Here is a 15445-nt window from a genome sequence, read left to right as displayed (position 1 = left end):
GGTCGAAGAGGTTGCTGCCTGTGTTCTCCTCTAGGATTCTGATGGACTCCTGTCTCACATTTAGGTCTTTCAACCACTTTGAGTCTATTTTTGTGTGTGGTGTAAGGAAATGGTCCAGTTTCATTCTTCTGCACGTGGCTGTCCAATTTTCCCAACACCATTTGCTGAAGAGACTTTTTTCCATTGGACATTCTTTCCTGCCTTGTCAAAGATTAGTTGACCATAGAGTTGAGGGTCCATTTCTGGGCTCTCTATTCTGTTCCACTGATCTATGTGTCCGTTTTTGTGCCAGTACCATACTGTCTTGATGATATCAGCTTTGTAATAGAGCTGGAAGTCTGAATTGTGATGCCACCAGTTTTGCTTTTCTTCTTCAACATTCCTCTGGCTATTCGGGGTCTTTTCTGGTTCCATACAAATTTTAGGACTATTTGTTCCATTTCTTTGAAAAAAAGTGGATGGTATTTTGATAGGGATTGCATTAAATGTGCAGATTGCTCTAGGTAGCACTGACATCTTCACAATATTTATTCTTCCAATCCATGAGCATGGAACGTTTTTCCATTTCTTTGTGTCTTCCTCAATTTCTTTCATGAGTAGTTTATAGTTTTCTGAGTACAGAAAGCTTTTGCACAGCAAAGGAAACAGTCAACAAAACCAAAAGACAACTGACAGAATGGGAGAAGATATTTGCAAATGACATATCGGATAAAGGGCTAGTATCCAAAATCTATAAAGAACTTATCAAACTCAACACCCAAAGAACAAATAATCCGATCAAGAAATGGGCAGAAGACATGAACAGACATTTTTCCAAAGAAGACATCCAAATGGCCAACAGACACATGAAAAAGTGCTCAACATCACTTGGCATCAGGGAAATCCAAATCAAAACTTCAATGAGATACCACCTCACACCTGTCAGAATGGCTAAAATTAACAAGTCAGGAAATGACAGATGTTGGCGAGGATGCGGAGAAAGGGGAACCCTCCTACACTGTTGGTAGGAATGCAAGCTGGTTCAGCCACTCTGGAAAACAGTATGGAGGGTTCCTCAAAAAGTTGAAAATAGAGCTACTGTATGACCCAGCAATTGCACTACTGGGTATTTACCCAAAAGACAGAAATGTAGGGATCCGAAGGGGTACGTGCACCCCAATGTTTATAGCAGCAATATCCACAATAGCCAAACTATGGAAAGAGCCAAGATGTCCATCAAGAGATGAATGGATAAAGAAGATGTAGCGTATATATACAATAGAATATTACGCAGCCATCAAGAAAACCGAAATCTTGCCATTTGCAGCAATGTGGATGGAACTAGAGGGTATTATGCTGAGCGAAATAAGTCAATCAGAGAAAGACATGTATAATACAATCTCACTGATATGAGGAATTCTTAATCTCAGGAAACAAACTGAGGGTTGCTGGAGTGGTGGGGGGTGGGAGGGATGGGGTGGCTGGGTGATAGACACTGGGGAGGGTATGTGCTATGGTGAGCGCTGTGAATTGTGTAAGACTGTTGAATCAAAGAACTGTACCTCTGAAAGAAATAATACATTATATGTTAAGAAAAAAAAAGAAGATAGTAAGAAGGGAAAACTGAAGTGGGGGAGAATCGGAGGGGGGAGACGAACCATGAGAGACTATGGACTCTGAGAAACAAACTGAGGGTTCTAGAGAGGAGGGGGGTGGGGGGATGGGTTAGCCTGGTGATGGGTATTAAAGAGGGCACATTCTGTGTGGAGCACTGGGTGTTATGCACAAACAATGAATCATGGAACCCTATATCAAAAACTAATGATATAATGTATGGTGATTAACATAACATAATAAAATTAAAATAAAGAATACACTAAATCATGTTTATTAAAGCTACATTTTAAAGATTACTGCTGTCCCTCGTTTAAGAGATTCTTGGGCAATCACCAAGATCAGAAATGGAAAGGACTGAACCCATAATGGTACCTAACTCCCCATGTACGGTTCACACTTCAAATAACGAGTTTACAAGGTTATTTATTTGTCCCATAGGAAATATGATTTAGCAGGAAAAAAAATCAGATATTTGAATAATTCACATAGGTATTTCAAGGCCAAGTATCACATAAGTCTGATGAAATATTCAATACCAGGAAACGTAGTTTTTCACTTTGTGACTTTGTTGCCCACAGTCACCATTCAAACAAACAAACTGAACACTTCTGGGAGGCTGAAGGAATTAAAATGCCTGTCAAATCCTTGCCTCAACAAAAAATAAACTAAGGGGGCACCTCAGTCAGTTAAGCATCTGCCTTTGACTCAGGTCATGATCCCAGGGTCCAAGGATCGAGCTCCACATCAGGCTCTCTGCTTGGCGGGAGGCCTGCTTCTCCCTTTCCTACTCCTCCTGCTTGTTTCTGCTCTCGCTAACTGTCAAATAAATAAATAAAATCTTAAAAAAAAAAAAAAAGAAAAGAAACTAAGACTGAATGGCTTTTCTTGAGAAAGAAAAAAGCAAAGTATCAGTAAGGGAAAACAAAGATGTCATCACCACAATAACCACCAGGAAGGCCCTCGTTTGCCAAACAAAGCCTTAGCAACCGTTACTGCATGTAAGACATCGCATAATGTAAGAGTAACTGGCACAGAGCCACATCCACTTGCCAGTTCTATTACTTAGACAGCAGATATTCAGGGGTAGTTCCTCATACTGATGACAAATAAGCAAAGAAATGTTTAACAATGTCATCTATTGGTAAGTTCTAATATCTCCTCATGGTATGGCTTTTCTACAATGATTACATGAAATTTTTCTTGCTTTAACAAAGTATTTACTTGGATAAAGTGCTAGAAGTCTTTTGTCCTGACTCTAAGTTAAAAAAACAATAAAAGCTGCAGGACAGTAAGTATGAACTTAGAGACACTGTAAAGTTTCTTTAAAGCACATTTAAATTAATCAAAGCACCAAGGAGTCACCTGAAACTAGTAAAACATCTTCATATATGAACTATGAGTTGACTATAAACTGATTTTAATTTTTAACATAAATGTCACACATGATACAAGTATTACTGAGAGCCAGTTTGTAAGTCACATAAGAGAAAACTCATTTTAAACAAAAAATAATATTACTAAACTTGGTATCTTGTCTTATCAAAAAAATTTCAAGTATGATGATTTTCCTGCCATATCTAAATAGACTTCAGACTTTGACAGTCCTTCCAAAAATTGTTTCCCTTAAATGTTGTGCTCAAAGGCAGCAGGATTTGAAGTACATCACCTCCAACAGTGACTCTTCTGAAAAGAACAACAGTCACTTGGATGTTTTTATTCTTAGATGCTGGTTTTAGAATTTTTCCATGTTACTTTATATAATCAAACCTCTTCAGGACATCTTGGGATTATTTACTTTCAAGGATCATACACTTACACCAGAAGAGGTAAACCACAATTCATTAAAACAACAACAACAACAACAACAACTGGTGGGCGCCTGGGTGGCTCAGTTGGTTAAGCGTCAGACTCTTGATTTTGGCTCAGGTCATGATCGCAGGGTCATGAGATCGAGCCCCACATCAGGCTCTGTGCTCCCCACGGAGTCTGCTGGAGATTCTCTCTCCATCTTCCTCTGCCCCTCCTACCCCTCATGCCCGCTCTCTCTCTTAAATAAAATCTTTTAAAAACCTGTTTTATGTCATAGCAATACATGGACTGTAGCCACTAACCATATTATTTATAGTACATGTCAAGTCACGACTACCAGATTATTCAGAATCAGTCACTAAATCATCTTTGATGAGCAAACCAAAGCCTTGTGTCACTAACACCCAAGGTCACTATACTTCTATTAACCAATATCAGTATCAATATCACAGAAAACAAAATCACTAGAGAAATCTTTTGGCTCAATTCAGAACTCCAATTCTAATTGCTATTATTAAATCAAGTCTTCTTCCTTCAAATTATAGTCATGTGTGTCTATAATTTAAGCTGGTAATTAGTCTTAACACTATCACTGAATGATTATATATAACAACTAAAAGCTGGGTTCATTTATTAAGTGTTCTATGAATTGCCACATACTCTGATAGATTCTCTGTATCTAGATAAAAACATCTAGGAATAAAAGTCCAAGAGGTGAACAGAAAATTTATATTCCATGCACCCTTAGCTTCACTGTGGCATTATTTAAAATAGCCAAGGGGCACCTTGGTGGCTCAGTCAGTTAAGCGTCTGACTCTTGACTTCCACTCAGGTTATGATCTCAGGGTTGTGGGATCAAGCCCCGAGTTGGGATCCATGCTCAGTGGGGAGTGTGCTTAGGATTCTCTCCCTCTCCATCTGTCTCTCCCCCTGTGCGTGTGCATGCTCTCTCTCAAATGAATAAATCTTAAAAAAATAATAAAAATAAAAAATTAAATAGCCAAGACATGGAAGCAACCTAAGTGTCCACTGATGGACAAATGGATTAATACACACACACACACACACACACAGAATATTCAGTCATAAAAAAGTATATCTTACCATTTATAACATAGATGGACCTTGATGGCATTACACTAGGAGAAATAAATCAGAGAAAGCCAAATACTGTACGATTTCATTTACATGTGGATTCTAAAAAAACAAAAAAGTGAACTCATAGATAGAGAAGAGATTGGTGGTTGCCAGAGGCAGGGGCGTGGGTGAAATGGGTGAAGGTGGTCAAAATGTACAAACTTCCAGTTATAAAATAAGTAATTCCTGGGGATGTACTGTACAGCATGGTGACCACAATTAATAATACTGTATTAAATATTTGAAAGTTGCTAAGAGTAGATCTTAAAAATTCTGATCACAAGAAAAAATTCTGTAACTATGTGTGTGATGGATTTTAACTGGACTTACTGTGGTAATCATTTTGCAATATACATATACAAATATTGAATCATTTTGTTGTACACCTGAAACTAATATAAGGTTATATGTCAATTATATCTCAATTTAAAAAAGGAAGAATTATATTCTAACATGGTCATTGTTAAATAGTAATAGAATATGCAATGGTTTAGTAAGGAGGTATTTTACCAAAATTTGCCTAAAAGGGCAGAGGAGAACAAATGTTGATGAGGTTGTGGAGAAATTTAAATTTTTGTATAAACTGCTGGTGGAAATGTAAAATGAAAAGTTTTCCAAAGCTGCTTTGGAAAACAGTTTGGCAATTCCTCAAAAGGTTAAACATCAAGTTACAATTCTACTCCAAAGATATGTACCTAAGAAAGTAAAAAACATATATCCAGACAAAAACTTATACATGAATATTCATAATAGCACATAATAGCAAAAAATGGAAACAATATCCATTACCAGATGAATGGGTTAACAAAATGTGGTATGTGTATACAATGGAATATTATTCAGCTATAAAAAAGAATGAAGTAATGATACATGCTACAACGTCCATAAACTTTGAAAAAACTGTAAACTAAAAGAAGCCAGTCAAAGAAGAGCACATACTGTATGAGTCCTTATGTGAAATGTCTAGAAGAGGCAAATCCATAGAGATATGGATGCCAGGGACTAGAGGGTGTGAGTGGGGTCAGAATAGAGAATAACTAATGGGTATGGAGTTTCTTTTTGGGGTGATTAAATGTCTAACTTAGACATAAGTGCACAACTCAGTAAATATACTAAAAACCACTGAATTGTATACTTTAAAAAAGTAAATTTTAAAATATGTGAATTCGAACTCACTAAAGCTTTTTTTTTTTTTTTTTAACTCACCGAGAGGGATAAGGGTCAGGTTACTGAGATGGGTCTTGAATCAAAAGTAGGAGTTTGCTCTTCGTTAAAGGAAGGGCATCCAAGGCCAATGGTAAGATGGTCAGTGTTGCTGAAGCACAAGGCTAGGCCTTATAAAGTCTATATCATCCTTCTATGGACGTTACTACGCACTGTGGTGGCTAGTCTTCTATTATTAAACTTAAATGACCAATTGAAACAAATGGTTTTAGGACTTTTTTGACCACTGTAAAAATAATGTACAGAATGCTCATTTGGCATTCTGAGCTTTCTGGGCAGACTTTTGTGTCTTTGCCCGCTCCTATAGTCTTCTTGACAACCGCTCTGATGATACCCTCAGCAATGTACCATTAATACCCTTTTCTGAGAACAGCCCAGAAGCACACAAGGCTACTTGGAACCACATCAATGACTGTTGTGGAGAAATCTAAATTTCAGATTTCCAAAATAAGGCCAGCATCTAGCTTTTTACCAAAATGATTTTCAACCTTCTGCTTTAGTTCAGCAACCTTGCAACTAATATGAGCAGTAGAAAAGATTACGAAGAAACTTGTATGAGATGCTAAGGAACAAAGGCTTTATCTTATAAGTCAGTGGTTTTGTTGAAGTGTGGGACCCATATGATGTGGTGGTCTAAAAAATAGGCATTTAATAGTTCTATATTTCTTTTTTTACTATTATCTTTTGTTTACTGGTTTTCTAGTTATAGCAATCAATACTCGCTTTCTATTTATAGTATAATATAAATTTTCCTTTAAGAAAAAAGTCCAAAAAAAAAAAACCAATAAAAAATACTGAGGCAATAACAGAAGTTTTAAAGAAATGGCAAAAATCCCAAAGGTAGTATATGAATGCCTTACACATGAACACTTAGCTAACAGGAGCACATAAAAGGTTTTACCTGGAAGTAACATGGTCATATTTTAGAGAGATCATTCTGGCAGATGTGGAAAATGGAGGGGATGGAGTAATATCCTGGTGACAAAGAATCCAATTAGGAAGTTGTTGTAATTGCCTAGACCAGAAATGAGCAAATTATGGTCCACCGGCAATATATTGCCTACATGCCACTTGGCTCTTAGATTTTTATTTTTTAAAGATTTTATTTATTTATTTATTTATTTGACAGAGACACAGTGAGAGAGGGAACACAAGCAAGGGGAGTGGGAGAGGGAGAAGCAGGCTTCCCGCTGAGCAGGGAGCCTGATGCGGGGGCTCAATCCCAGGATTCTGGGATCATGACCTGAGCCAAAGGCAGACACTTAACGACTGAGCCACCCAGGCACCCAGGCTCTTAGATTTTTAAAGAACTGTTCAAAACAAAGTAACTCCCCTCTCCCAAGAAAAAGAAAGAAAGAACAAGAAAATCTTTTTGGTTTGTAAAGCCTAAAATATTTACTACTTGGTCCTTCACCAAAATGTTTGCTAACTCCAGCTTCGACAACTGATTAAACTATAAACTGAGTTTGTAATATGAGGATAAAGCATAAAAAAATTTCTGAAGGAAAATCAGTAATACTTAATGTTAACATGCCAAAATTAGGTAACAGACTTACAGTATTATAAACTTAGGAAACAAACTCACTCAAAGACAGACATTTGCCCTTGGAATATGTATTTTGCAACTAAGGGGTAATGTGTTATTTTCCCTATGTTAGATTCCTAAAACGAAAAGGCTGGTATTTTAGCATAAAAGAGAAAAGTGCTTAAGTACAATTCTAAAAGGTATCACATTTAAGTCTAACATAACAGCCTGCTTATGCATATTTGCACATCCACTTTCTCAGGAAAGTTACAAATAGTTTCTAAAGAAAGTAACTGTCCACAATGAAAGCCACTTGGGCTACACACTCCTGAAATGTTTTAAATGTTCTACTTTTAAATACAGGTAAAAGCCCACTAGTAGCATGATAAAAATGTCAATCCTGAAAACCCTAACTGCTTTCAGAACTAACCAAACATACATCTTTCAAAACTTTAAAAGTTTAAAGGACATGAGGCATAGGAGCAATAAGTACATGGCATAGTACTTATTGAGGATTATCTTTTAAAAAGCAAGAAGTGTTTCCATTGCCAAGAGTGTCTGCGTGACTGCCACCCAAGAAAACATCCAAGTGTCCTATTCATGAGACAAAAATCCAAAGACGAAAGAGAAAAGTTATGGAAGGAAAGACGGGGCCTAATTGTTTCTAGAATAACATACTTAAGTTGCTCGAAATTCTTAAGAAATTGCTACATAAAATTTGTGAGCATTGAGATGATTTTATAAATAAGACCACTTTTCTCCATTTTTTAAGAGTTCTGAAAGAATATGTGAAGGTAGAAAGTTCTAGAAACACCCCAAAAAAAGGGTAGGCCAATTCAAGGTAATATAAGTATATAAAGGAAAATACTGCTCTTATAATTGCTTGCTAGTTCCAAAGCTCCAGCATTAAATATGAGAAATTTAGATTTCCCAGATAAAAAAATTAACAACACAGTTGGTATTCTTATATCAATCCTTGCTACTATTTACCCAATGCTTACTATATGCTGGGCACTGTACTGCATGCCATTCAAATATTATCATAGTTAATACTCACAATAAACCTATAAACTTGGCACAGATCTCACAAGCCCTCATCTGAAACCCCTGGGATAAGATATAGTTCTGAATTTAGAGTTGTTCAGATTTTGAGGAAGACACAATGCACATACTGTTTGTAGTAGTTTGGGTTCCGCCAGGAAACAGGTGGCACACTCAAATTGGGCTATTAGGGAATGTGTACAAAGGAGAGGGAAGGGTTTAGTCTAAGAGATATAGGGAAACTATAAAAGATAGTGAGAGAGTACACCTGAAGGGTAGGGCAGGGAGCAGTTACCAGAGACCAGACACAGAGAGGGCTGCCCAACAGAAACTGTTACCTTCACGGAGGGATGCAGTCAACCCACAGTGACCTTGCAGGAAGCAAGCCAAAAGAATACATTATTCCCCATATGGGGAAATGAGTGGAAATGAATGAGGAAAGAAGCTCAATGCTATCTTCCACACAGGTCAGCCTCTCAGGGGACAACAGAATGGAGAAGTAGAGGGAGTGGATCTAGAGAGGCAAAGCCAAGTTATCCAGCACACAGCATAAATGAACTTCTGTCACAATGCCAAAATAACCCTCAACAAAAGACAACAGAAGTTTATTTCTCACTCGTATCATGTCATCCAGTAGTTCAATCACATCTAAGACCCCATTCTGAACCCTCGGTTTCTAGTGGGTGCTGACAGAAGAGAATAAGATGAAGAATGGTGAGGAGGCCTGGAAGGGGCACGCATCAGGGGAATCTACTTTCTGCTGACCAGCATGAAGTCACACAGTACCACCTGACTATAAAGATGCTTGGAGCGGTATGGTCAATGTGCCCGGAAGGAACAGAAGAAACACAAATATAAGTACCAGCCGTACTGTGTATTACATAACATCCACACTAAGTGGGACAAATACAGATAGTACTAACAGCAATGATGAAAAGCCTCACACCAATGCCGGTTAGGTATTTCCACCAACTAAGTTTTGGTACCAAATTTTTTTTGGCAAAACTTTACATTTTCAGAGGATTTTGGATCTCAGAATTGCAGGAAAGCAATTATGAATGTGCATTATGATCCACATTATACAAATGAAAAACCCTCTCAAAGAGCAGTCAGAAAATAGAGATGGGACTTCAACTGAGACCTGTGATCGGCAAACGCACACTTGGGAAAACGGCAAATGACCAACTGGCTCTTACTATTTTTGACATTATTAATGATATCAGCCCTTGGACATGAAGAAACAAAGGAGATACTGCCACAAATTCTAATGTTTATTGTGTCCTCTTCTGTCCCAGCACTCACTGTGCTAGTAGGTGGAGGGGACACAGATAGTTAAGAGGCGAGCCTGACTGTGAAACGCCAGAATGTGGTAGAACAAAGACTTAGGATACGTCTATAGTAAAAAGTAGACTCTGATCAGTGCTCTAAAAGTATGAAGTCTTAAAATGACTGATGTTCAAGTGTAGAATTAGGGAAGGCTCACATAAAAGGCACTGCCATCAGAGTTAGACCTGGAAGGAAGCACAAAATTTTGAACGAAGAAGAAGTACTTTGGGCAGACAGGGAAGACTGCACAAATGTACAGAGGCAGGAGGTATTTAAAAGCCTAAAAAATGGATGGCAAATGATTTTTGTTTAGGAGCATCTGAGTGCTGGAGAGTTCAGAATTTTAAATTTTACTTAATTATCATCACAAGGCCCACGCAGCTTACGATTAGTAAGAAAAAAAGATAATGAGGAGTCCAAGGTTGGAGAGCCATTTGGCTAGGTGATGATGCATTAATTGAGAAAGAGATTATAAGAACCTATCTGGGTTCAAAAGTAGGAAAGGGAAAATTTTTGAATTTTAAATTTTAAGTATGTTGAGATTGAAGTGTTTGAAGCATCTCTAAGGAGTTATCTGTGCATTACCTGAGTACTCGGATTTGTAAATTTCTACTCCAGTTGCTAAGAGGCTTTTTATGTTGACTTCTAGGTCTAATCACGCTAACCTTCAATTAAGTGAGGTCCTCTATTATATGTACCATATAAATCAGATGTAGCAACCACTGGTTCTATTCATTCAGGAGAAAAACAAATCTTTATAGCAAAATAAAACAAGTGAGAAACATGTACTGACTTGTACTTCTGCCATTTATGTAGCAATTTCCTTTTATGTCAACACCACTGTTCACAGCCCTGCAATTTTTAAAGAGTGCTGGCCAATGTGATGAAAACATTAGCACAATACAACCGAACTTCCCTGTATGCTAGTTGTCAAGGAAAAGAAGTAATCAAAAGACAAAATTCCTTTAAAGAATATACTTAATGTGCTTCAATGTGGATGGTTTAATGTATTTAAAAAACTTTGTTGGGAGGGGTGCTTGGGTGGCTCAGTTGGTTGGGCAACTGACTCTTGATTTCGGCTTAGGTCGTGATCTCACGGGGATCTTAGGTGGGATTGAGCCCCGCATCAGGCTCTGCGATCAGCAGGGAATCTGCTTGGCTCTCTCTCTAAAATAAATAAATAAATCTTTAACCAAAAAACAAAAAAACAAAAAAAACTTTGTTGGGGCACCGGATGGCCCAGTCACAAAGCATGTGACTCTTGATCTCAGGGTTGTGAGTTCAAGCCCCACACTAGGCGTGGAGTCTAATAAAAAAAAAAAATTAATAAAAAACAACTTTGTTAATGCAGTATGATTGTATCACTTTCATATGCAATCCTTTTCTTATTTAGTTTTATATTAATAAAGTTTAACTTCTTTTCTAATAGACTAATTATGTACTGTTAAATGCCTAGAATGCTATATTCCCAAATTATTTTTAATACTTCAAAATAACCATGGTCAGAAACTACCAATAAACATATATACAAGATATTTAAGAAAAATAAAGACATCTATCTCTAATATACTTATTTAAGTCTTGATAATCACAGCAGACAAAATAATATATTCCTCCAGTTAGTCAATCCAGTGAAAAAACTAATGAATACATAGATAAGAGGAATAACAAAGATATATTCACTGGGTTCTTTAAGCAAGTAGAGGGATGCCTGAGTTAAGCGTCTGCCTTCGGCTCAGGTCATGATCGCAGGGTCCTGGGATCTAGTCCTGCATTGGGCTCCTTGCTCAGCAGGTAGCCTGCTTCGCCCTTACCCTCTGCCTGCCGCTCCCCTTGTGTGTGCTCTCTCTCTCTCTCTCTGACAAATAAATAAATAAAATCTTTTAAAAAAAATAAGTAGATTTTGGAAAGACTTTATTTGAATTCCTTGATCTCTGTCAAGGTCTGTCTGTTTAGGGGCGCCTGGGTGGCTCAGTTGTTAAGCATCTGCCTTCGGCTCAGGTCATGATCCCAGGGTCCTGGGATTGAGCCCCACATCGGGCTCCCTGCTCGGCAGGAAGCCTGCTTCTCCCTCTCCCACTTCCCCTGCTTGGGTTCCCTCTCTCGCTGTGTCTCTCTCTGTCAAATAAATAAATAAAATCTTTAAAAAAAAAAAAAAAGGTCTGTCTGTTTACACCAATTGTTTGGAAAACACCCAACAGGAGATTTTCAAAGAGCAAATGGCAGGTCAAGTTCAGAACATGTGACTTCCTAATTATATTTAAAAAGCAGGCAGTAAGAAGTTTAGATTCCCCTCAGGATACTGAAGAAAGCCTGAATTCGTAATCCTCAAAGAAAAAAACATCAAAAGGTAATATTAATTTGAAATTTTCTGAATTATGTATTAGAACCAAATGTAAATATAGATTTCTAAAATTAAAGTTTGCGCTTTAAGTTTAAAAAAAAGAATATTTAACCATGACCAACATGAGCTAACTGTATTATCTCAAATGTGGCAACCCATTAGATCTGGATGTAAGATAAAAGAAAATTAGCCTTACTTTAAAAATGGTTTACTATTAAACTTTTGGTTTTTGTCTATACTACGCTTTCACACTCCACATCTACTAATGAATTCTGGACTAAGAGTCAGACTCAAGTTCTAGTTCTGGTCATTTTTAGATATGCATACTCAGGCAACTTACACCCTTTGTCTGAGCCCATCCGTAAAATGAAGGAATTGATACTGATCCCTCTAAATTTTCCCCTATCTTAAAAGCTGTTCTAGAGGGGAGGGGGGTGGGGGGATGGGTTAGCCTGGTGACGGGTATTAAAGAGGGCACGTTCTGCGTGGAGCACTGGGTGTTATGCACAAACAATGAATCATGGAACACTACATCAAAAACGAATGATGTAATGTATGGTGATTAACATAACAATAAAAAACTATGAAACTGTTTTGTTTTTTTTTTTTAAAGATTTTAATTACTTATTTGAGAGACAGCACAAGCAGGGGGAGCAGCAGAGGAAGAGGGAGAAGCAGGTCCCCCCGTTAGCAGGGAGCCCGATGCGGGGCTCATGACCTGAGCCAAAGGCAGACACTTAACAGACTGAGCCACCCAGGTGCCCCCAAAACTATGAAACTGTTAAACCAAAGATTGGCATTTCCCCAGTGCTGGAATGAGGTTTCCTTCAGTTTTCCCTCTTTAAAAAAAAACTAGTTCTTAGATTTGTGTTCAAAGTGTCAGTAAATTTCTGTAATTATTTTGAAACAGGAAAATGAAGTTCAAGCTATTAGTCATCAGCCTGTTCCTATTTGTCACTAACACTTAGGGGATAACTACAACACTGATGACCTCAGGGTCTATGACAGACTCGAGTCCCAAGATGAGCCTGAATTCTATGACAACCCCAAATTCCAAGACAACTTCAAATCTCCAAACGATCTCAAATATGAAGATGGCCTCAAATACCAAGACAATTCAGAAAACAGCAGTGAGCCCAAAGACAGCCACGACCAGAAGTGTGAACACTATGAAAAGTGGTAGCACAACACTGAATCCAATGGTCAACATTCACTTTTTTTCTGTATATACTATGCTTGCTGTTTTGTGTGTGCTCAGGCTGAAGTGAACTTGAATGGTCTGCATTCCTAGCTCAGTTCATTACTATCTGCTGAATTACTACAAGCACACTAAGAAAATCAAATTTATTTCTTAGGAAACCATCATTATTCTAACTAAATTAGTTGTAGATTTCAACTGTGTTAAGTTTATTACCTTAATATAATGCTTTCCTTCCTTATAAATGCTAAAACAAGCAAAATACTACACATTTGCCTTTTAAATGTTTGCAAAATTGAACAGAAACTCAGATTTTTACATTAAAAGTTCAAGAGAAGATATTATGTTGGTGATGTTTAACCAAAGTACGCATGTGTGTGTGACAGAGGATAGGGGATGGGGAATGAAGACCAGTGTGTGCTATTTTTGTATTGTTTTATTTTTTATTAAATAGACAATATTAATCTTTTTTTTAAAGATTTATTTATTTGAGAGAGAGTGAGCACACAAGTGGGAGGGGCAGAGGGAGAGGGAGAGAGAATCTCAAGCTGACTCCTCACTGAGCTTGATCCCACAACACTGAGATCATGACCTGAGCCAAAATCAAGAGCTGGACACTCAACCAACTGCACCACCCAGACGCCCCAAAAGTGCTAATCTTAAAGGAAATACTATAGTACACACAAAACAATATACATATATATCTGTGTCACCATACTTCATGAATACAGAATAGTAATATGTTGTCACAGTAAAAATAAGGTGCCAATTCTGGTTTTCTTTTGAAAAAAATTTTTAAGTTTTTCTTATTAAGTAATCACTACACCCAACATGAGGCTCGAACTCATGACCCCAAGATCAAGAGTCACATGTTCTTCCAGCTGAGCCAGCCTGCTAACTATTGTAATGCATAATACAGCTGGTCCAATAACAAAATTATCCTGCTCTGAGTAAACCTTTGTCTGGTGTTTGAAAAGGTCACTTGTAAATTAGATGCCTAGAATTCAAAACTCTTCCATATAGAAATATCCCTCGTAACTATTGGAGAGTTTCATGCTGGTCTACAAAGGTTGATTTAGCCCAAAAACCTTGTACCTAACTTTAACACTGATAATAAATAAGTCATTAATAGTGCAGTTGTTAAGGTTTGAAACCCAGCTCTCATTCTTAAGAAATGTGCCACCATGAGTTAAATACATGACCCAGTGCGATTCCCAAACTTCAGTAATAAACTCACTACAAATAAATCACTTTGGATGCCTGTTGAATATATAGATTAGGCTCTCCCCAAGAGATTCTGATTTGGTAGCTCATGATAGGATCTGGGGATATGTTTGCTTGTTTTAATTCTCCAGGTCATTCTGACAGCTAGGTCTGGGAATGACTAACAACTTCTCTTAAGTTTCAGTTTATACACATGTCAATTGCTGTTAATAACAGTGCCTCAGAAGGTTACTGTTAGGGTTAAATGAAAAATTCTATCACATGCACAATTTTCCTCATGCAGAAAAGCACTCAGGAAATGTTAGCTGTTACCATTATTATTACTACTAACTACCTCAAAAGCAATTGCCAGGTATCAGAATATTCCTAAGAGGAAAACTCTTCATTATAACTTTTAGGTTTTATATTTTTAATTATTCTTCAAAAATAACCTGTGTTCCCGGCAACAAGTCAAATAATACAGATACATAACAAATACTATAATTGGTCTTCTACCTTTTTGAATCATACTCCTCTGCAATGAGCAATGTGAACAGCTTAATGTGTCTATTTTCACACATTTCTCAGTCTATATATGCCTGTGCACACATACTTATATGACAAGTGTCAGCCTCCCTACTGGGTCTTTTTAAAGTGTAATGGAGAGGACTTCCATTACTTTCGGCTGCTCAGAATCCATTCTTCCTCATCCTGGTATCTGCCATCCAATTTTCCTTCGGGAAACCCTGCCCCTGGTGCCCTTTCAGTTCATGCAATTCAAGTTGGGCTGGCTTCACCACGGAGCTCCAGGGATGGGTGCATGATTCAGGCCTAGACAAGACATTCCATCCCTCTGCCACAGTGACTGCCTCAGGAATTGGCATATGATTCAAGCCAGGCAGTAAAACCAGCACTTCTGCTGTACCTACTAAGAAAGAGGTAATTTTCCCTCTGTTGGTAAGCTGAGAACACAACACATTGCTGGCCACAGGAAGAGCCTCCTGGGAATAAAATCAACCCAAAGCGGGGAGTCTGGGTGGCT

At 37.8% G+C, this 15445-nt stretch overlaps 1 protein-coding gene and 1 long non-coding RNA gene across 9 annotated transcripts in view; one reads left to right on the top strand and one right to left on the bottom strand.

Annotated features, from left to right (window-relative positions):
- The window catches only part of NF1 (neurofibromin 1), a 276874-nt gene that overhangs the window by 84082 nt on the left and 177347 nt on the right, over positions 1–15445 (bottom strand). The gene's annotated exons all lie outside the window — the stretch shown is intronic.
- LOC112808212 (uncharacterized) lies at positions 11896–14155 on the top strand. The gene is made up of 2 exons (XR_003204301.2): positions 11896–12008; positions 12913–14155. It is a non-coding gene; the product is annotated as an uncharacterized lncRNA (long non-coding RNA).

Source organism: Callorhinus ursinus, unplaced genomic scaffold (genome assembly GCF_003265705.2).
Source record: "Callorhinus ursinus isolate GAN/ISIS: 27379988/994484 unplaced genomic scaffold, GSC_fseal_2.0 scaffold34, whole genome shotgun sequence".
In the NCBI taxonomy this organism is placed as follows: domain Eukaryota; kingdom Metazoa; phylum Chordata; class Mammalia; order Carnivora; family Otariidae; genus Callorhinus; species Callorhinus ursinus.
The sequence above is the reverse complement of the archived record's forward strand: the minus strand, read 5'-3'. Positions and strand labels throughout refer to the sequence as shown.